This window comes from Dermacentor silvarum, chromosome 2 (genome assembly GCF_013339745.2).
Source record: "Dermacentor silvarum isolate Dsil-2018 chromosome 2, BIME_Dsil_1.4, whole genome shotgun sequence".
Taxonomy (NCBI): Eukaryota; Metazoa; Arthropoda; class Arachnida; order Ixodida; family Ixodidae; genus Dermacentor; species Dermacentor silvarum.
The window spans coordinates 96,359,503-96,380,519 of record NC_051155.1 but is presented as its reverse complement, the minus strand read 5'-3'; the positions used below and the strand labels follow the sequence as shown (position 1 = coordinate 96,380,519).

The window sequence follows — 21,017 nt, the reverse complement described above, 5'->3', positions numbered from 1 at the left end:
TACTTTTTTGTGCGTAGTGCTTGTTCGTTCCGCTTAGTGAACTGGCACCTATAGATGGTACGCCGGAAATCTGGTTGTGCGGAAATATAATGACCGTGCTATGAATAAACGATCTTATAACACCATAGTTTTCTAGTCGTTGAATTGTGTTAATGTTGAAAATTTTCAGATTTATGAAACTTACTACAAGCTGAAACAAGGGCAAAATGTATTAATGATTGTGCCAGTACTTCTGCGGCCAAAGTCATCGGGCTTTATCCGGCTGAAAAGCACCGATCCTGAAGAATATCCGATTATTGACCCTCGATTACTCACAAATTCAGCAGACCTTGACACACTAGTCGCAGGTAAGTAATTGAATATATTTCTTCAAGCTTCACCTTAAGACAGGACACACCTAAACATTGTGCTCCAAAACAAGGCCCAAGGTAAACTAAAAGAAACAGTGGTTCTAAGTTAGGCGGGGTGTGGAGGTATTAAGCTGATGCGCACACCTTAGATGCGTGCGACCTTCTGCTTTGAATCCAATTAACGCACACCCCTTCTACACGCCTGATAGCAACTAATAAAGGTGGTACGTTTTTCTGAACACAGAATAATGCACACCAGAGCGCAAAACTTGCTATTACGCAGCTCTTCAGAAGGTGCTGTGACAGCAAGCATCTATTCTTGTGCTCTGCCCTGTTACTGCGCTCTCCAGGCCAATTATCTCCATTTGCCTATTACTAACTAGCCCTCAGTTCGAGCCACTTCCTTGCGCACTGTTTAAAGACTTAGAGATTGACTCCAACCAAATAAGGAAATTTACTAGCCCGACGTTTCGGAACCAATTTGGCTCCTTCTTCAGGGGGTATTCTTCGGAGGTGGCGGTGTGCCGCTTTTAAAGGTCCGTCGTAACAAAGGAGAGGAAGGGAGAGAGAGCCTAAGGTGCGGAGACACTTGTCCTGGCACCTGTTCTAGACAGACCAAAGGGGTGGTGGGGTGGGGTGGAGGGGGGGGGGGGGGCTTCGGCGTCGCTGGTCGGCTAGGATGACCGGTGCCGGGCGCCCTTTAGTCGCGGGAATTCGTTGACGAGGGACGGGGGAGGGGGGGGGGGGAGGACGAGTTGTTTTGGTGTTGCTGACCTAGAGCGGGGGGTCCTTTCTTCCCTTCGTCGCGTCTGCCAGGCCATGAACATACAAGGAAGGAAGAATGCCCTTCACGCGGTTTATATTACCCGCCGTGTTCTGAATGTGCCAAGACTCGAGTAGCAGCCTTTTTCGCCACCCAGCTAGCACAAAAGCGATAGAAAACTGCTTCCATACCGATTCGCCAAGACTAAATGAACGTCTGAAAGACGCACTAAAAAATCCGTGCAGTCCGTTTAGAAGGTGATAAACGGTCGTATATCGTTGCTAATGTCCGGCGGATATGACTATTGCAAGAAGTTCTAGAATCCTGCTTAAAGTAGTTTCGAAAAATCCTGTCTTGAAATGGGATTTTGTAAGACCATTAGAAGCATTTAAAAAATACAGATTGAATCCTGCTACAATCAGGATTTTGACATCCGTTTTTTTTCACCCTCCCCTCTAGCGCCCCCCTCGTCTCCCTTTCCTTCCCTCTCCCCATGCCCCTGCGGCGTTTCGCCGGCCGGCGGCATGCAGGTTTGCGCTTGTGCAATACACGAAACACATACAGCAATAACATTTTTTATTGCAAAAAGTAAACACGACTAGACAAGCTAGCAATCAACATTAAATATGAGTGCCTCCGGGTAACGTCCATTACAGGTATCGACCTTGATAAACCTGGTTTCGAACAGGCTGCTGGGCTGTAGCTCCTTAATTCAGCAGGTCTTCTTACTGCAAAAACATTAGGCATGTGTAAAACGTATATTAATTGAAGCACACTTTTCTTAGTGAACGTATAGTTTTTCAATGCATTGGCAATAAGCACTGCAATATATCTTGGCAATGGGCAGCACTACAATATATTGGTCCAAGCACACAGTTTTCGAGCATTCCACCTTTATTAACATGGTTCTAACATTAACCGATCACAAGTGAAATTCCCTTGTGTTGCCTTGAAGACATACTTTACATCTAACGGAAGGTGTTGCATGTACAATCGCCAACCAGTGTAAGTGTCGGCTATTTTGCTAGCTTTCAGGAGGCTGTTGTCTTGACTAGTTGGCGACTGGTAGATGACAGCAGCCTCCTAAACACGTGCGAAGTAGGTGCCAATTAGCATTCAAAGAAAGGAATAGATAATGCATTTCTGATAATGTTGTACGAGAAAAGAGGTAAGTGTGGCTCTGCAAAGGCACAGCTTCAGTGTGACAGCATTGTTACACCACCGCAATTTTATTTGCCACAGATGACATAGCCAACTCAGAAATGGCGCAGGCTTGAGCATATACCTAAACACCAGTCTATCAAACACATCGCATACTTCAAGTTGAGCAAATATATTGCGATTCCTTAAAAAATAAAAGACAGCAGACGAGTGCAACCTTAAGTAACAGCGACTATTTGCAGAACGGCTGCTTCAAGCATATACAGTAAGAACTTCAGTTGTTGTAATTAAACCATTAAAATGTTGCACGCCTATGACTTGCCTGTTTGAAAACCTCCACACAATAACATTGCCAAGCACTTGTAAAGAATTTTTTTTACAAAAACAGTGAGTCATCCACACACAAGGTGGGAACATAAGCCGTAATTTTCCACCCAGTTTCACTAACTTTGACCTTGGTGACATAATTATAGTTACGCAATGGGTTAAAGGTTAAGCTCGTGCAGTTTATATATCAATTATGATCTAGAGTGCTTGCATATGCAATTTATTGCTTACACCGAAATGAGCCCACACACTAAAACCCACACATGGCGCGCGGCGACGATTTCATCGCCGTTGCACTTTATACGGATTATCACGGCGACGACGACGGCGGCAAAAATGCGCTTGGAGTGCCCATATAATTTCTATCGCAATAAAAGAAAAAGAACCGCGGCGTAAATTTCTCTCTCTTAAATGGCATGGTCGCCGTTACGTCGTCGCGCCGTAACACGCGTGTTCGAGTCGATGTCTCAACGCTGCGGCTGCGACGCAGAGGAGCTACGACGGAGGCCCAGTCCCCCCAACGAAACTGCTCACAACCGGCCAACGCTCGCTTCAACGGCAGGAAAAGAAAGGGAGAGGGTTAAGCTGGCGCCGGGCCGGCGGCGGGCGCGCACGGAGACAGTCGAAGGTGGGGGAGCTACGAGGGAGTTGAGAGGGAGAGTGAGGGGAGCCACCGAAGCGACGGGGTCACCTCTGCTCAGCCAAATCCGCTTCCCTGACGCCCTCCTCCCTCACCTTTGACGTGTCCGCGCGCGCCCGGCGCCGCCGTGCTGGCGCCGCCCGCTCCCTACAGCATCGTTTTCTGCGAGCGCGTTGCTCGACGTGGGCAGTCTCGTGGCCCCTACTCGTCATCTGCTTGCGCGCCGTGATATCTAACGACTCCATTCGTACGTCGTGCTGTGGTGCACGAATACTTCAGAAATATGTCTTTCCTTTAATTAGAACAATCTTTCGGGCTCCTCCGAGTTCGAATTATCGAGATACGACTGTATATGTATCACGCTGAAAATTTAATTCGTACGACTTTAATATGAAATAACAGTTACCTGGGTTCTTGGAGTTCAGGAGTTTCGTGGTGGCCCTTTGGGCGGCGGCGTTTTCGTCTGCCCATTTGGCACCTGTAGAGGGTACATGATCGGTGTCTTCACCCTCACGCGCCTTCTCTCTTGCACGTAGGTATGTGCCTGCATAGTAAGTTACAAAAAACTCTTTATTGTTATGCTGATAAACTCGGAGTATCTATGTTTATAATGTAACAGCAGTGCCTATTACAACTGTATATTGGAATTTTTCATTTTTTAACAGAATTTTGTTACTGCACAGACTTGCAAAAAGAAAACGCCAGTGCGACCTCAAAATTTATTTGTTGCATGACTGAAGCCAAAAAATGTTAGGTATCCTAAAAAAAGATGCTGTAAATAGCTACACTGTCAGGATTATGTTACAAAAAACAAGGCAACAGTGCACTACATGCAGGGTGTTTCATTTAACTTTAGCCAAACTTTAAAAATATGCAAGTGCCACGTACCAGGACAGAACCAAGGTAATGTTGGAGATACTCAGATTATTTTTTGCATTCCGCCTAGTTAGATAATTAGTTCTAATTAATTAATTAACTCCTCAATTACTATAGTTAGATCAAAAGTGTCAATGAGAAGATTGTAAAGCAACATGAGAAACCCCTGATACCGCTTTCTGTTTCTCAATATGAGCTACATAAAGTGTTTTTACAAGTGTGAAAGGTGCCTGCCAATACACGCAAACTGCCTCGAGCGGCCAGTCGTTCGGCAGTTTTGCGTGTATTCGCGGGCACCTTTCACGCTCGGAAAAACACACGAGTGACCTCGCACAAGAGCGTTGACGGAAGAACGCTGTGGCTACGCGAAGATCGTAGCACGTCTAATCATTCTGCGCCAAACGGGAATGTCATCGTCTTCCTAACGATCAATGGTCAACGAAACGTCGCAGAGGTAATTTTAGACAGCTTTGGCAAACCTGAATACGCATACAATAAAAGAAACGTACGCAGACGTAAACATGCCTCTTAAACAATATTAGAGATTGCAGTTAAAATCAAGGCGCTTTCATTGAAAAACTTCATTACCGCCTAAAACTTCCACCTAAAACTCCCGCCTGAAAACCGTAAATAATTAAACACGACAGGTGTCAAAGTGGCCGTGACTACTTACGTGAGCAAAGAAGATGTGGAAGGCAGTCTGGCGCTCCGCAGTTCATGAACGAATACGCGTGAGGAACTTAACGGCTGGTCCTGACAAAAATAACGGTCAATGTAACGGCGGGTTCAAAAGTTACGCAATCTGGAGGGAAGCTGCGCGGAGAGCGCAGTCCGCTTGGCTGCTCAGACTGCGTCGGCGCAAGCGATGACGCCGATGAGCCGTCGCGCCACTCCTCGCTTTGTCAGGTAGCCGCTATGACACGTCACGGCGCTGCATCCTCTTGCGACACACGCTGCTGCAATGCAGAAAAATACTCAGTGTGGCTTCGTACTCGGTACCTGAAGCACAGAAATGCTAGCTAATTTAACTAAGAAAATACAAAATGCGGCTGCTACCATAATACTAGCGCCACCTTACAAAGATAATTTGAAATAACAAAAGTCGAACTTTTTAATGCCTCATTCTTGGCACTTTGCGGTAGGTAGGTAGGTTCCTAACTCGCTTTATAATACAAACAAGTGATGTGCAACCTATAATGGAGTCGAACTTCTGCCGTGGGTCACAGCAGCCGGTTCTCTAGCAACTAGACTACGGTGTCTTTTTCTTCCTTTCGGTCAAAGTAAAACAGGTTAACCAAACAGACGAAACGAAAACTGCGACAAACAATATCAAAACATTTTACAGTTTGAACCGTCAGTCCAACTTGGCTGACATTGTCATTTAACATTCTCTGAGCTTTGTCAAGGGATCTACCCTCGACAGCCACTCAGGAACACAGCAATCATGCGTTCTAAATTTTCCTTCACAGAAAAATGGCAATATTCGCCAGGAGGGACAGATCGCGTTGAAGTGTATCGAGGACTGTTCAACAATGTCCTCGCGTCGATGACAAAATCAACGTCGAAAGTGGTGCTTAGTTTCCGGAGAAGTTCAGAAACTGGGACAAGCGGAATTCGGTGACTTGTAACCCATCATAGACATCCTTGAAATTCCACACATTTACGTGGACAAAGACTTGCCTGATTTTCTGCAGATGATGCATAGTCCCAAGAACCTCCATTTTCGATGCCCGCGCTCATAGGAGGGTCGTTTTGTGGAACAAAATATTATCTAGAAATGTCTTGCGTGTGTGCTTCTGCATTTTCTCCTTTCAAGGCAAGGTCACTTTCGTGAAAACTGTCCTCGGATTGAGCATCCTCATGTGGCGAGGATACTTCACTAGAAGCATGGTTACTACTTTCATTAACCTACCATGATACTTATTGGACGGTACTCGTGGCAACAGGACTGGCAGATATCGGTTCGTCATTAACTCTACGCCTCTTCTGACGGTCTGAAAGGTCAGCGTAACTTTTCTTCTTTATTGTGGACTTCATTATGAGCATAAAGAGCAAGCAGCTGCCCCTTCAGTGCTCACTCACCACAACGCAAACACCCGCGCCAGGGTTGATTGCACTCTCTTCTAACAGGGCGAAGCAAAAACAAAAACCAATGTCCGTTTTTCCCGCCAAAAAGCGGAAGAAAACAACAACAAAAAAATCAATAATTGTAGGCCGCTAGAACAAGCGATTTTAAACGTCTTCTAAAATCCGCCTTATAGAAAGATTTTTCCATCCCAATTGAATCCTTCTCGATGTTGACTTCTTCAATCTAGATTTTTGACGGTCAAGGCGAAATATCCATGAATAAGAATGATTATATCTCTTTTGTGCTAGCTGGGCAGTTTGTCTCTGTTTGAAGGATTTGGGTTTCTTGGAAAGAAATCTTGTGGTCGGCGTCTTCGGAATGTTCGGCGACGGCGCTGCGTATTCGGTTGAATGTTCTGACGTCGTTTTCATGTTGTCTGATTCTTTCTTTTAGATTTTTGGTTTCCCCGATGTACGACGCCGGACAGTCGGCACAGCTGATTTTATAGACGACGCCTTGAGCTTTTTCTTTTGGTGGACGGTCTTTTGGTTTAGGAATGAGGATATTCAAAGTGTTCATCGGTTTATGCGCGACTTTGAGGCCTTCTTTTTTCAGTATTCGGCTGAGAGCTTCACTGGCACCTTTGACGTATGGGATGGACACTCGTTTCTGTGGTCGAGGGGGAGTCAACGGTTGTAGGTCTCGTAGTTTGTTTTTTCTTTTTTGTTGTCGGGTTGTTTTTCGAATGAATTCCGTTGTATAGCCGTTCCTTTTGAGTTCGTTGAGAACCGTTCTCCTTTCTTTCTTTTGATCTGATTCCAATTTGCAATGAGTTTCGACTCTTCTCAATAAAGAATTTACGACCGATGCCTTGTGGTTTGCCGGATGGTTGGATGAGAAGTGTAGGTAGCGGCCTGTGTGGGTTGGTTTTCGGTAGACTGAGAATTTTAGATTGCCGTTGGTTCGTGTAACTTGTACATCTAGGAATGGTAGCGATCCGTTTTGTTCGCGCTCCGACGTGAACTGTATATCCGGGTCTATGGAATTTAAATGGCTCTGCAGGTTTTCGACTTGCGACTCCTTCACGATACAGAAGCAATCATCCATGTACCTGAGGAAAACTTTTGGCTTCGGGGAAAAAGTACTCAGAGCTCTGTCTTCGATATTTTCCATAGTTAGGTTAGCCATGGTGACGGAGATTGAGGCCCCCATGGGAGTTCCTTTTACCTGCTTGTAGTAGCTGCCTCGGAAGGTGAAGTAGGTATTTGATAGGCATAGCTCGAGAAGGCGGCAGATCTCGTCTACACTCAAGGGGGTTCTCTCGTCGAGTGTGTCGTCGCGTTCCAGGGCATCCCTTGTTGCGGATATAGCTAACTGAATGGGTACTCTGGTGAACAACGAGATCACATCAAAAGAGACCAGGCATTCATCATCTTCGAGGCGTACATTTGATATCAGCTTGATGAATAGCTTTGATATCAGCCTCGAAGATGATGAATGCCTGGTCTCTTTTGATGTGATCTCGTTGTTCACCAGAGTACCCATTCAGTTAGCTATATCCGCAACAAGGGATGCCCTGGAACGCGACGACACACTCGACGAGAGAACCCCCTTGAGTGTAGACGAGATCTGCCGCCTTCTCGAGCTATGCCTATCAAATACCTACTTCACCTTCCGAGGCAGCTACTACAAGCAGGTAAAAGGAACTCCCATGGGGGCCTCAATCTCCGTCACCATGGCTAACCTAACTATGGAAAATATCGAAGACAGAGCTCTGAGTACTTTTTCCCCGAAGCCAAAAGTTTTCCTCAGGTACATGGATGATTGCTTCTGTATCGTGAAGGAGTCGCAAGTCGAAAACCTGCAGAGCCATTTAAATTCCATAGACCCGGATATACAGTTCACGTCGGAGCGCGAACAAAACGGATCGCTACCATTCCTAGATGTACAAGTTACACGAACCAACGGCAATCTAAAATTCTCAGTCTACCGAAAACCAACCCACACAGGCCGCTACCTACACTTCTCATCCAACCATCCGGCAAACCACAAGGCATCGGTCGTAAATTCTTTATTGAGAAGAGTCGAAACTCATTGCACATTGGAATCAGATCAAAAGAAAGAAAGGAGAACGGTTCTCAACGAACTCAAAAGGAACGGCTATACAACGGAATTCATTCGAAAAACAACCCGACAACAAAAAAGAAAAAACAAACTACGAGACCTACAACCGTTGACTCCCCCTCGACCACAGAAACGAGTGTCCATCCCATACGTCAAAGGTGCCAGTGAAGCTCTCAGCCGAATACTGAAAAAAGAAGGCCTCAAAGTCGCGCATAAACCGATGAACACTTTGAATATCCTCATTCCTAAACCAAAAGACCGTCCACCAAAAGAAAAAGCTCAAGGCGTCGTCTATAAAATCAGCTGTGCCGACTGTCCGGCGTCGTACATCGGGGAAACCAAAAATCTAAAAGAAAGAATCAGACAACATGAAAACGACGTCAGAACATTCAACCGAATACGCAGCGCCGTCGCCGAACATTCCGAAGACGCCGACCACAAGATTTCTTTCCAAGAAACCCAAATCCTTCAAACAGAGACAAACTGGCGAAAAAGGCTGCTACTCGAGTCTTGGCACATTCAGAACACGGCGGGTAATATAAACCGCGTGAAGGGCATTCTTCCTTCCTTGTATGTTCATGGCCTGGCAGACGCGACGAAGGGAAGAAAGGACCCCCCGCTCTAGGTCAGCAACACCAAAACAACTCGTCCTCCCCCCCCCCCCCCCCCCCGTCCCTCGTCAACGAATTCCCGCGACTAAAGGGCGCCCGGCACCGGTCATCCTAGCCGACCAGCGACGCCGAAGCCCCCCCCCCCCCTCCACCCCACCCCACCACCCCTTTGGTCTGTCTAGAACAGGTGCCAGGACAAGTGTCTCCGCACCTTAGGCTCTCTCTCCCTTCCTCTCCTTTGTTACGACGGACCTTTAAAAGCGGCACACCGCCACCTCCGAAGAATACCCCCTGAATAAGGAGCCGAATTGGTTCCGAAACGTCGGGCTAGTAAATTTCCTTATTTGGTTGGAGTCAATCTCTAAGTCTTTATCAATTTTCCCAACCAGACAGGTAATTCTGTCGAAATGTTTAGCTTGCGCACTGTTTGTGCGCCACCATGCGGTGAGTTATTAAAACAAATGTTTCGACACTGCACGGGCATGTGAAAATGCAACTTATGGTACAGATTTTCGAATCTGTTTTTATTACGTTTCGGCCACTAGCTTGCCACAATTATTCAAAACTTTTTCGGGCCCCGCCCACTTCGCCTGATTGTTACTCGACGTCACGAAAACCGCGAAAACTCCCATCTCATCTTAGGCGTACACAATGATTATGCATGATCAGGCAGAAGAAAAAAAAAACAGAATTCCTTCTGATTGTAGACCTGTTGCAGCATTAGCCTTCCGCTATTCGTTGAAATTTCTCTAGCAGCGCCCGCTTCAACTGTCTCTTAGGCGGCGTCGCAAAACCTCGAAAACTGACCACGTCAAATTGGCGTGTATGCATTAAAGGCGCATTATTATGCCAAACAAAAGCTTTACTTTATTTTTTCGAATAGCCGGAGTCTGGCCCGTCAAAAAGGGAACAAAACCTGGCTGCCCACCAATCATTATGGCACTAGCTACTCAGAGCTGCCGAGGAGAATGGATTGCTCTGCACATAATCAAATATTTCTCGTGAAAATACAACGTTGTCGAGCCCTTTTGTCCACGTTATACTCACCTTCCTTCGTCCCCTCTTTCAACGTCTCCTCTTGCTGCTTCTTGCACAAGATCATGTTGTCGTGGAGCCTCTCACAAAACCGCTTGAACAAGGAAGACCTTGGCCACAGAGAAGAATCACTTAGATGGATGAAAGTGTCGTGGAAGACCTTGACGTGGAAAGACGCATACTTATCGTGTTTTGTATTCAGACGCTTTGCGGATACGTTTGTCGAGTCCTCAGCAGCTAAATAGGCATCGAGTTGGGAGCTTGTTGTGCATGGCGAGTTTTGACACGGTAAGTGCTTTTGGTCTTGCGTGACTTTTGCCGGCAACAGGAGACGTGCTGCCAGATGGACCGCTACTTATCGTCTGCACTCGCTTATTTGCCGGTTCGCTGGAGTCCGGCACATCATTAGTCAACGACTTACAGGAATGCGGCTGGCGTGGAGCATTGCAGTAGTCCGGTAATCAAGTCTTGCTCATTATTTTACTGTGATAGCAAGTATACGGACAATACTAGCATCTTCAGGCATCGGTGCCGCTGCTGCCATATTATGCTTGTATTGACAGCGCATGGGTGGCCACAAGTTCATGCGAAAAAAGTCACAGGCCTGCGTGGCACACGCAGCACAGTCACAGGGTACGCTGGTGGGGTGGCTCAAGAGTAGCTCCAATTTCGGCACCACGCACACCAGGGTCTTCGCGACAAAGTCTCTTCGCCTCGTTTTGGCGAGAACGATCTGAACTGCCAGCCCGGCGTCAACGGCGAGCTGCGGCTTGTAATGCTCTCTGCACTGCAGTCTCCTGAGCCCGATGATGCCTGGCCTCGGCGGCCTGTGACGTTTGCAGGTACCTTAACTAGATGGCGCGACCATACTGGCGGAGGCTGGGGATCGCGTTTTTTTATTGCATGCCTCGTCTGAATGGCATATCGTCATCTGCGCATGCGCACGCTGCGTTCGCAGGCGCCTCACCTAGATGGCGCCACTATACTGGCGGAGGCTTGGATCATCTGCCCTCTGTTTAAAGCGCATTTTCCGGTGCCCGATAGAAGGAGCTTGCGTGGCTCAGTGGTAGAGTATCTGGCTTCCTCGCAGCGGGAGCGGGTTCAATCTCGGCGGGAACCGGGTGCTTTTTTTTCGCATTTCCAGAGATAGTGGTTACGACCGCCGGACGCCGTCGGCGGAGGCGGCGGACACCATCGCGAACCGAAATGGCCATTGGAATGAACCCACAACAGCTTATGCTGTAAAAGTCACAGACCTGCGCAGCACACGCAGCACAGTCAAAGCGTAAACTGGTGTGGTGGCTCAAGAGTAGTCTAGAGGCTCAAGAGCCATCTAGTTAAGGCGCCTGCAAACGCATCGTGCGCAGGCGAAGACGACGAGATACCATTCAGACGAGGCGCGATCCCCAGCCTCCGTCAGTATGGTGGTGCCATCTAGTTAAGATACCTGCAAACGCAGCGGGCCCGACATGTAAGTTGCAGTTGTAACGCTTGATCCGGCTCAGCAGACTGCTGTGCATAGAGCATTACAAGCCGCAGCTCGCCGTCGACGCCGGGCGGACAGTTCAGATCCTTCTCGTCAAAACGAGGCGAACAGACTGCCGCGAAGACCCTGCTGTGCGTCGTGGCCAAATTGGAGCTGCTCTTGAGCCGCTCCACCAGCTTATGCTGTGACTGTGCAGCGTGTGCCGCGCAGGTCTGTGCCTTTTTTTCAGCAGCGGTTCCTACCTTGTGAGGAGCCGCCATAACGTGTACGGAAGAGGTATAATAAATACGTAGCGCACATCTCACACCCCTTGACCCGTGAAACGGTACGTTGTTGTTGTTGATGACGATGATGATGACTGTTTATTGTAAGCTTCAAAACGGACTGGTGACAAATAGTCACCTAGCCCGCTTGAGTTAATCAGGTTCAGTCACATAAAGCATGCAACTGCTATAACAACTTACATGTCGGGAACGCTGTGTTTGCAGGAGCCTTAACTAGATGGTGCCACCGTACTGGCGGAGGCTCGATATCGCTTTGATTGCGCACCTGGTCGGAATCGCATCTCATCGTCTGCGCCTGCGCGCCTGCCTAGGGCGCGTTTATAGGGCATTTTTTCGCTACCCACTAAGCGCTTGCGTGGCTCAGTGGTAGAGTATCTAACTCCTGCGCAGCGGGCCCCGGTTCAATCCTGGCGGGAACCGGGCGCTTTTTTTCGCATTTCCGGTCATAGCGGTTAAGGTCACCGGCAACGGCGGCGGACACCATAGTAAACCGAAACGGCTATTGGAATGAGTCCTTAACAGCTTACGCTGTAAAAGACACGTGCGGGGAGTACACTTGACCAAAGTGCTCAAATTCCAGGAGATCCATGCACTACCTACATAGAAGAGGTACTCAAGCTACGCAAGATCATAAACCCCCCGGATGTCTGAGGAAGACCGAGTCCGACATCTTCTGAAAGGCATCGCAGAAGACGTCTACAATTTTCGGATATGTAGTCAAGATTTCACCTCCATCTCAGATGTCTTGCGTCACTGTCGTACATTTGAGACGTTGAAGACACGTCGTATTGCGCCCAAATAAGGACGACTGGCAAACGTGACAACTGTCGCCAGCATCGATACGAGTCCTTTAATCGACCTTGTATCTACCATCCGGGAAATGAATTAGTGTACACAATTAATTAGTCTACAAGACAGATCAACCGCCGGCTACGTACCCAGTATCTCACTCAGCACCCGCAGCACCATGTGCTACTTTTACACCGTCTGTGTACGTCGCGGACGCCGATGTGGCTGGAACTACATGGCCCCATGCGGAGACGTGTCCGTCAGAACAGCGATATGGGCTGTAGGAGGGACGTGACGGCGGCCGTACGGGCCGTGCCGTTGTTCCTACTTTTACAGAAGGGCAGAGGCGGTGAGCCGAGCGGCTGCTGCGACGTCCAGCGTGGCTGACTTATGGAACGACACTGCGCGTCCCGAGCTTGCGCCTCGAGCACGCGCTGCGCTTCGTATGGCGAATTCCATTGGGAGAACTAGGGAGCCTACATGAAACGGCGTTGCAGTAGGCTCTCTAGGGAATACAGGAGCAGGGCGCCGCGCAGTGCGGAGTCGGGTGACAGCGCAGTGAGAGCAGGGAGACTCGACCTGCCACTGGAATACGGCGTGCATTCGGAGAGCAAGAGGGGGGGGGGGGGGACGTGTGAGGAGAAATGTACCATGTGACTAAAGCAATCGGCGTTCCATTATTCTCTGCAGGAGAGCGGCAAAACACGCGTGATCGTCTTGTAATCTGTCGCGCGTAACGCTGTCACCGTTTGCGGCCACCTATACTACATACTTTTGTGCAGCGCCGACGCATCCCACAATGTTTCGTCCTGCGAAGATCATCTGAAACTGCAACTTTAATCTGATGTTGAGCTCCAGCAGCTTTCGCTGCTGTCACCATCGAGCATCTCAAGCACTTCAGCAAGGCGAAAGACGCTTTGCTGCCGCTGTCCCCCGCGCATCCAGCGAGAAGCAAGGCGGACTAGAAATGCCATGATCTGTCGCTAAATCGTTGCGAAGCTCGCTCGTATCACCGACGTCAAAAACATCCGTGCCAAAACAGCAACTACGCTTGGCTGCCGCCATTGCCGCCGCCCGCGCCGGCTGAAGCAAAATAAAAAGAAATGAGGATATGACGGTTTAAGTCACGTAACTTCCTCCGTACTCCGCTTTTCAGGCGAGAGCAGTCCGTACTGCTCCCGGCTGCTCTCGGCGCAGCGAAACTGCTCTTGTTCTACCACTGGATGATGGCTCTCCCACTCCTGTTCGACCACTGAAACACGTCGCCTCTGGAACGAGCACTTTCAGCGTGCTTTTGAGTGCTCCTGCTCTCCCAATGGAATTCGCCATTAATTTTCTTCTCTTTACAGCGCCGGCCATAGCGCTCCGCGGTGCGGCTTTGGTGGCCGCTACAGGACCCCCCGCACAGAGGGAACGGCGATACATTAAATGCCAGGAGCAAGCTTCAAAAGGGTCCGGGGTCATTCTAAGTGGCGAGTCTGTTGGAGGTGAAGGGGACTGGCAAGTCCTACCGGTGGACGAGGCTGCGAGTGGCGGTGCGGGCGCACGGCACACAGCATGCCGGCATGGAGAGGGAGGCGGCAGACGCCTCTGCAGCAGTTCATATAGGCCAGGCGAAACGAACGGGGACCGGGCGCTGTCATTCGTCGGCACGACAAGCAGCAAACTCAATCGTCATGCGTTCGCAGATGCGTGAGCGGTGGTGGATGCAGCTTGTGCACGCGCTTGTCCGGTCTTGCCCGATCCGCGGTAGGTGGCGCAAGGTGCAAACCTCTGCGCGCGACACCGCTCGAGTCATGTGAACAGAGTCCGGCACGCGCCTGCCGGAGCCTGGGCGTTGCCGCGGTCAACGGCGTTAGGGTCGAGTGGCGCTCCAGACGGTGAGGACGGCGTCGTCGGGCAACGCTCAATGACGGCACCGGCGCAGGCTGACGAAGATCTGGTAGAGCCGGGGCAGCAGCTGCCGGGTCATGTTGCTTGGTGATCGCCAACGTGGCCACGACGCGAAGGACAGGATTAGGTGGTGGGTGCGAGACACCATCAAGACTCGCGTCTCGGGATGGTCGTGGCAGTCCACCTGACGTATCCTCGTCGCGCACCGATGGTGCACAGCCTTCAACCTCCGACTTGTGAGAGTTGTCGCTAGAAAGGCCCAGCGGCAAGTTGGCCGAAGGAGAGGATGGGGAGCGCAGGGCAGGGAAGAAGGTCGCTGCTGCTGCTGCGTCGCTCTCGCTGGCGGGTAGGTGCCGCGGTATAGCGACAGGTGACACGGTCGGAGGCAGAGGAGTCGGCACGGGGCAATTCTCGTGCTCTGACTCGGAGGCTTGCTCAGCCGGTAGCGTGGAAAAATCCGGTGAAGGGTTGGTAGGAGGCAAAATGGCAGGAGCGACGTCGTTGTCGCCAGACCCGACGGCGTGGGGCACAGGAGCCGGCTTAGGGTCGGCGATGGCACCACGGCCACGCGCCATCGTCGGTGGCGATGAAGGCGATGAGGTGGCCTGAGGACGATTGCATACGTTCGCAGGAACAGACGCGCTTGGGGCTGGCAGTGAGGGTGTTGACGGAGATGAGTTGCGTACCGTGTGGTCAATCTCTGGAAGAGGGCAGTAGGCGGCGCGGTAGGAGTTGAGGATAGACTGCCGTAGTTCGTCGTAAGGGCGCGGGCCAGGCGATGGAACGCTGAGGTGGAGCTGGAGAGCAAGCGGCAGGACGTCGAGGAGTACCGCGTGCTTGAACTCCTGGATCCATATGTGGTTCAGCTCCAGAGCCGCCTCGAACTGTACGAACCATGCGCCGATGAAGCTGGACGAGAACGGCGGCAGTGGTGGGTCGAACTGCCGCTCCGGCCAGGTGGACATGGCAGCGTGTCGCTCGGTGTAAGGCGCGTTCTCCCGGGTCACCACTGTAGGAGGGACGTGACGGCGGCCGTACGGGCCGTGCCATCGTTCCTACTTTTACACAAGGGCAGAGGCGGTGAGCCGAGCGGCGCCTGCGACGACCAGCGTGGCTGGCTTATAGAACGACACTGCGCGTGCCGAGCTTGCGCCTCGAGCACGCTCTGCGCTTAATTTTCTTCTCTTTGCAGCGCCGGCCATAGCCCTCTGCGCTGCGGCGTTGGCGGCTGCTACAGGGCTAGTGAGCCTACATGAAATAGCGTTGCATGTAGGCTCCCTACTACAGGGAAACGCTTTCACTCCAGGCGTGGTGCACAGAGGCGAACGGCTCCAGTTCGGCGTATTGAGGTCATGTACCCAGTTCAACTACCTCTGCCGGCTGAGCGCTTTGAGAGGCATCGAGCGTTGTCCTCCATTGTTCTACAACTGTGGTGTCGAGGGCCACATTGCCAGGTACTGCAACATGGCCCCACAACGCCTCCAACCGCCGAGGTGCGACCGATCAACAATATCTGACCAGAAACGCGCTGCCCTTGTGTACAGATTTCCAAGTGGTATGTCCAACGAGACCCGAGGAACGCTGCAAAACCGTTCCCCTGCGTCCGATCATAGCTTGACACAACTGCGTGCCCCTCGCGTACGCCGGTCACCGTCTCCCCTGCGCTGCTACCCGTCGCCTTCGCCAGAAAACTAGTCAGCGCGACCGTTGGAGGTGAGGCCGCTGGACAGTCTTCGATTTTCACAGAAAATCCTCCACCAATTTGCATGATTAAAAATAAGGTGTGTGTGTGCGTGTAGACGGCATCTCAACAATGGCCTTAGTGGACAAAGGAGCGACCGTTTCCGTAATTAGTCTCGCATTCAAACGCCTGCTAGGACGAAAAGTGCTGTTTACATGGGACCGTGCCGATATGTTTCGTGGAATGAGTGGAGAACTAACTATTCTACCCTGTAGGTGTGTGTAGTGTGGAAGTTCGCTTGGGTAGTGACACATTTAAAGCGGAGTTCTTAGTTTGGGTCTCGATTTTCTGAAGCTGTGTGGTGCCAATGTTGATGGTTGAACGGGTGAAATTACTGTAGATTAGAGCCTTCCGGCTGTACTTGTGGAACACTCGCCGTGTTTCGAAAGTGCCCTTTCTGTGTCCGCAGATACCGTCGTATCAGCCAAATGTGTCCCAGTCCCCTGTTCTCCTGCAACCTCCAGAAAATGTGTCGCTACCGTAGAGCCCGTTCCCCTTAGTTGCATTAACAAGAATGTCTAGAGCCCTATTGTACGCTGTCGGTTATTAGCGGGCGTACTGTCTTATGGACGATAAGTTGCTCCAATGAACCTACTGTACGACCGGAGGGTTTGAAACCTGCGGCTATTCGTGAACATCAAGTGTTGGCGCTCGCCATCCTTGCAGAATCCCCCGATGCCACGGATGAGTCCCATTCGGATGCATACGCGACGGACACTTCCATAATGGCTATGATAAACAAATCGCTCAGTACTAACCAACGTCAGGAAGTGGCAAATATTCTACGAAAACACTTCGCGGTGTTCGACTTTTCCTAGCAAGAGGCTCCACCATCGTTTCCCCCTTCTCGTGTACACCATCGCATAGACACGGGATCTCATCAGCCTCTGCGACAGAAGCCATACCGGGTGTCACCTTCGGAGCGCAAGGTGATCAATGACCAAGTCCGTGACATGCTAAAGAAAAACGTTATCCAAGAGTCGAGTAGTCCGTGGGCAGCCCCACTAATTCTAGTCAAAACCAAGATGACACATGGCGATTTTGCATTGATTACCGCCGCCTCAAAGCCGTTACCAAGAAAGACGTATACCCTTTGCACGGATTGATGATGCTATAAATTGCCTTTCTTCGGCATCACACTTCTCGAGTGTAGACTTGCGCTCCGGATACTGGCAGATTCCGATGCACAAGGCAGACAAGGAAAAAACGTCTTTCGTTACACCAGATGGACTTTTCGAATTTAATGTGCTGCCGTTCGGACTGTGTAACGCGCCTGCAACTTTTGAGAGTTTCATGGACAACATTCTGCGTGGTTTGAAGTGGGAAATCTGCATGTGTTATTTGGATGATGTCGTGATTTTCGGATGCACGTTTTGTGAACACAATCCAGGCCTCAATCTTGTGCTAGAGTATGTAGGCAAAGTACGCTTGGTACTAAACTCCAAGAAATATCGCTTCGGAGAATGTCAAACACTGATTCTAGGCCACCTAGTGGAGAAAGAAGTAATAAAACCTTATCCAGCGAAAACGACTGCGGTCGAAACCTTTCAGCAACCTCGCTCAGTAAAAAAGCCACGAAGCTTCTTGGGCCTTTGCTGATACTTCCGTCGGTATATTCCCGCATTTTCCCACATCGCCCATCCACTGACGTGTCTGCTTTAGAAGGGCGTTCTATTTGACTGGACCGCAGAATGTGCGTCCGCTTTTTGAGAACTAAAGTTCCCTTTGACGTCCCATCCAGTTCTCAGACACTTCGACCTTTTGACGTCCACAGAACTGCACACGGATGCTAGCAATATTGGTGTCGGCGCTGTTCTTATTCAGCGTTTCGACACCAAAGAACCCATCGTACCGTGCGCGAGTCACTCTCTAAGCAAATCCGAGCGCAATTACACCGTCACAGAGCAGGAATGTCTCGCGGTGATTTTCGCAGTACAGTGCTTTCTGTCGTACCTGTACGGAGGCCCTTTCACCATCATCACAGGCCATCACTCTTTGCGCTGGCTCGTCAATCTGTGTGATCCATCTGGTAGGCTTCCGCGTTTGATACTCCGCCTACAGGTGTACGACTTCAGCGTTTCCTATAAAAGCGGTCGACGGCACGCCGACACAGACTGCCTTTCGCGGCTACTGCTTCCCACGACGGACTGTGACACGGACAACTTCGACCACTGCATCGTATACTTGGAGCCAGCATTTCCTAATCTGACGTCATCGTCATTTGCTGATCAGTCTTAATACCTTTGAGACTGATCAGCAAAATGACGACACTTATAAGCAACTGCTTGCTGCCAAAAAAGAAATCATCAGCCAATCGTTTTTGCACACGTGATGGGCTTCTACATAAGAACTATTCTACCACAGGCTCACGATATCTCCTGGTGGTCCCGAAGAGTCTGTGCACTTCCATCTTGTGGGCTATGCATGATGAACCAACCTCCGGTCATTTGGGAGCAGCTAAAACGCTTTTCCATTTTCAAGAAAATGTTTACTGGCCTAATATGCGTCACAAGACACAGTACGCCTCCTGGTAGGCTACACCTTGTGCGACCCCCAAGGACTCCATTCGAGCAAGTCGGCGTCGACCTTCTCGGCCCGTTTCCACGGATCTCCAACGGAAATCGCTGGATCGTTGTGTGCACTGACCACCTGGCATGCTACTCTGAGACAGCTGCAATACCATCGGCTACTGCAGCCGACGTGTGCCTTTTCTTGCTACGTTTTATCATTCGCCAACATGGGCCTCCTAAAGGTGTTATTAGCGATGGTGGACCACAGTTTACGGCAAATGTCGAAGAGATGCTTCGTCTATGTTGCTCATGTTTTCGACACTCTACGCCGTACCATCCCCAAACAAACGGTCGTACGGAACGCACCAACAGAACTCTCACAAACATGTTGTCCATGTACGTCTCAACAGATCACAAGAACTGGGACAGCCTTCTACCTGTCGTTACTTAGGCATTCAACACCGCCCAGCACGAAACTACCGGCTACAGTCCCTTCTTTCTCCTCTACGTAACATGATACCTAATAGCGCGCAAAAACTCGAAATAAAAGGGAACAGTGAGAGGCGAGAGGAAAGGAAAGACGAGTGGTTGTCTTTCCTCTCGCCTCTCATTGTTATCTTTTATTTCGAGTTTTTGCGCTACTAAGTATCATGTTAGGTAAACACCAACTCGCCCAAGAAGAAGTTATGGCACGTACACATTAGCGGCAAAACGCCGCTGCGGCAGTCGCGTGACAGCATAGACTCCTCCCCCCCCCCCCTCTCTCGAACTATCGTCAGCTCCGTCCGGGAGCGGACGCGTGCAGATGATAGTGCGAAACGAGTTTCCGGCTAACACCGTACGCGAGTACGACTCGAGCAGTCGGGCAGGTCCGCATGACACCAGTTTCCCGCGCGCACCTCAAGGAAGCGGGCCGCTCTCATTGGTCTCCTTCATCCGCGACACGCGGCAAACCGCAAAAAAATCGGTCCAGGAGCGATCTCTGCCGCGGCAAGAAAAATCTGCTTCGGGGCTGCTTTCGCGGCACGCGTTTTGATTCTAGTGTGTACGTGCCATTATTCTCTTTACGCCCGGCTGCCAGGATACGATCTTCCCATTTGTGAACCACGATGACGCCAGCATATGTGAGACCATCTGTCGTATAGAAGAAGCCCGACGCCTTGCTCATTTGCGTACTCTTGCTTCCCAAGATCGCTCGAAGGCACGTTACGACGCCTGACGCCGACACGTCACATATGATCCGTGTGGCTATGGACGCCAACCAGAATATGCGGGTTCTGCGAAAAACTACTGACGCACTACGTCGGACCTTATGTTGTTCTTGACCGTATAAGCGAATTGACTTACCGCATAGCGCGCCTCCATTCAGATGGTTGGCGCTCTTCAAAGACTGCAGTGACTCATATTTCCCGCTTGAAGCCTTTACCTCTCGAGATGCTGTTTGACTTGCCCGGTGGACTTCGTCTGCGCGGGGGGATGTGTTACAAGCGTTAAAAATGTTGTGTTGTTTGGGTATTTGCCCCAAGCTGTAGTGGGACACGGGGTAAGAGAGGGCGAAGGAGGTAGACGTTCGCGTGGCGATAACGAAACCTCGGCTGGCACTCGAGACCGTTCGTTACATCGTAACCAATGAACCCTCTCGTCACACACAGCAACTTGTAACAATATAACAGTTTGTACAATAGGCATTTTTAAGTTGCAGTGCCTCACATAAACGCGCACGATTCGAGCTCTTCCTAAGATTGTTCTGATGATTGTCGTCACTTATGGCCCTCCAGCGCGCGCTGTGGACCTTTTCCAAATGGGGCCAACAAGCTAGAAACGAATTACGTAGCCCTCAGTCTGCAAGGAAGTAGAACGCGCGTATAACATTATACTACGAGAAAATTTGGACTACAGTTGGAAACATCATACGCTGCATAGATACTCGGCGCTCACGCATGTATGCGACCTCATTGGCCGATTGCATGCACCTTGCCTCCGGCCCGAGTTTGACCGTCCATGACCTTTAATGCGTTTCATTTGTTCACTGTATCGCATCGCCAGCTCCCTGGTCTGTGAGTTGTGTCGTCCCTGATGCTTCATGCTATTTAGCACGTACTTGCGCATCTTTTCAGGAGCCAAGATCGCCGTGCAGACATTGACAACTCAAGCTATGAAAAATGCCAACGCGGCTATTTGGGACGCTCCCCTGCCGGCGTGCAAGTCGGCAGGACCGTTGTGGAGCGACTCGTACTTGCGTTGCTTTGTGCAGCACACTTCACTCAGTGGTTGGCACCCTTGCTGCACAGCGCCGATGGGGACGCATCCGCAGGCCGTGCTAGATGCCAGACTCAGGTAAGATCAAACACTAAACTAG

The 21,017-nt window shown here is 50.3% G+C and overlaps 1 protein-coding gene and 1 long non-coding RNA gene across 2 annotated transcripts in view; one reads left to right on the top strand and one right to left on the bottom strand.

Moving 5' to 3' along the window:
* Nucleotides 1-21,017, top strand: part of LOC119440239 (glucose dehydrogenase [FAD, quinone]) — a 690,341-nt gene that overhangs the window by 653,768 nt on the left and 15,556 nt on the right. The window lies entirely within an intron of this gene.
* On the bottom strand, nt 1,363-5,274 carry LOC125943102 (uncharacterized). The gene is made up of 3 exons (XR_007465553.1): nt 4,791-5,274; nt 3,648-3,785; nt 1,363-1,841 (listed from the first exon to the last, which is right to left on the bottom strand). It is a non-coding gene; the product is annotated as an uncharacterized LOC125943102 (long non-coding RNA).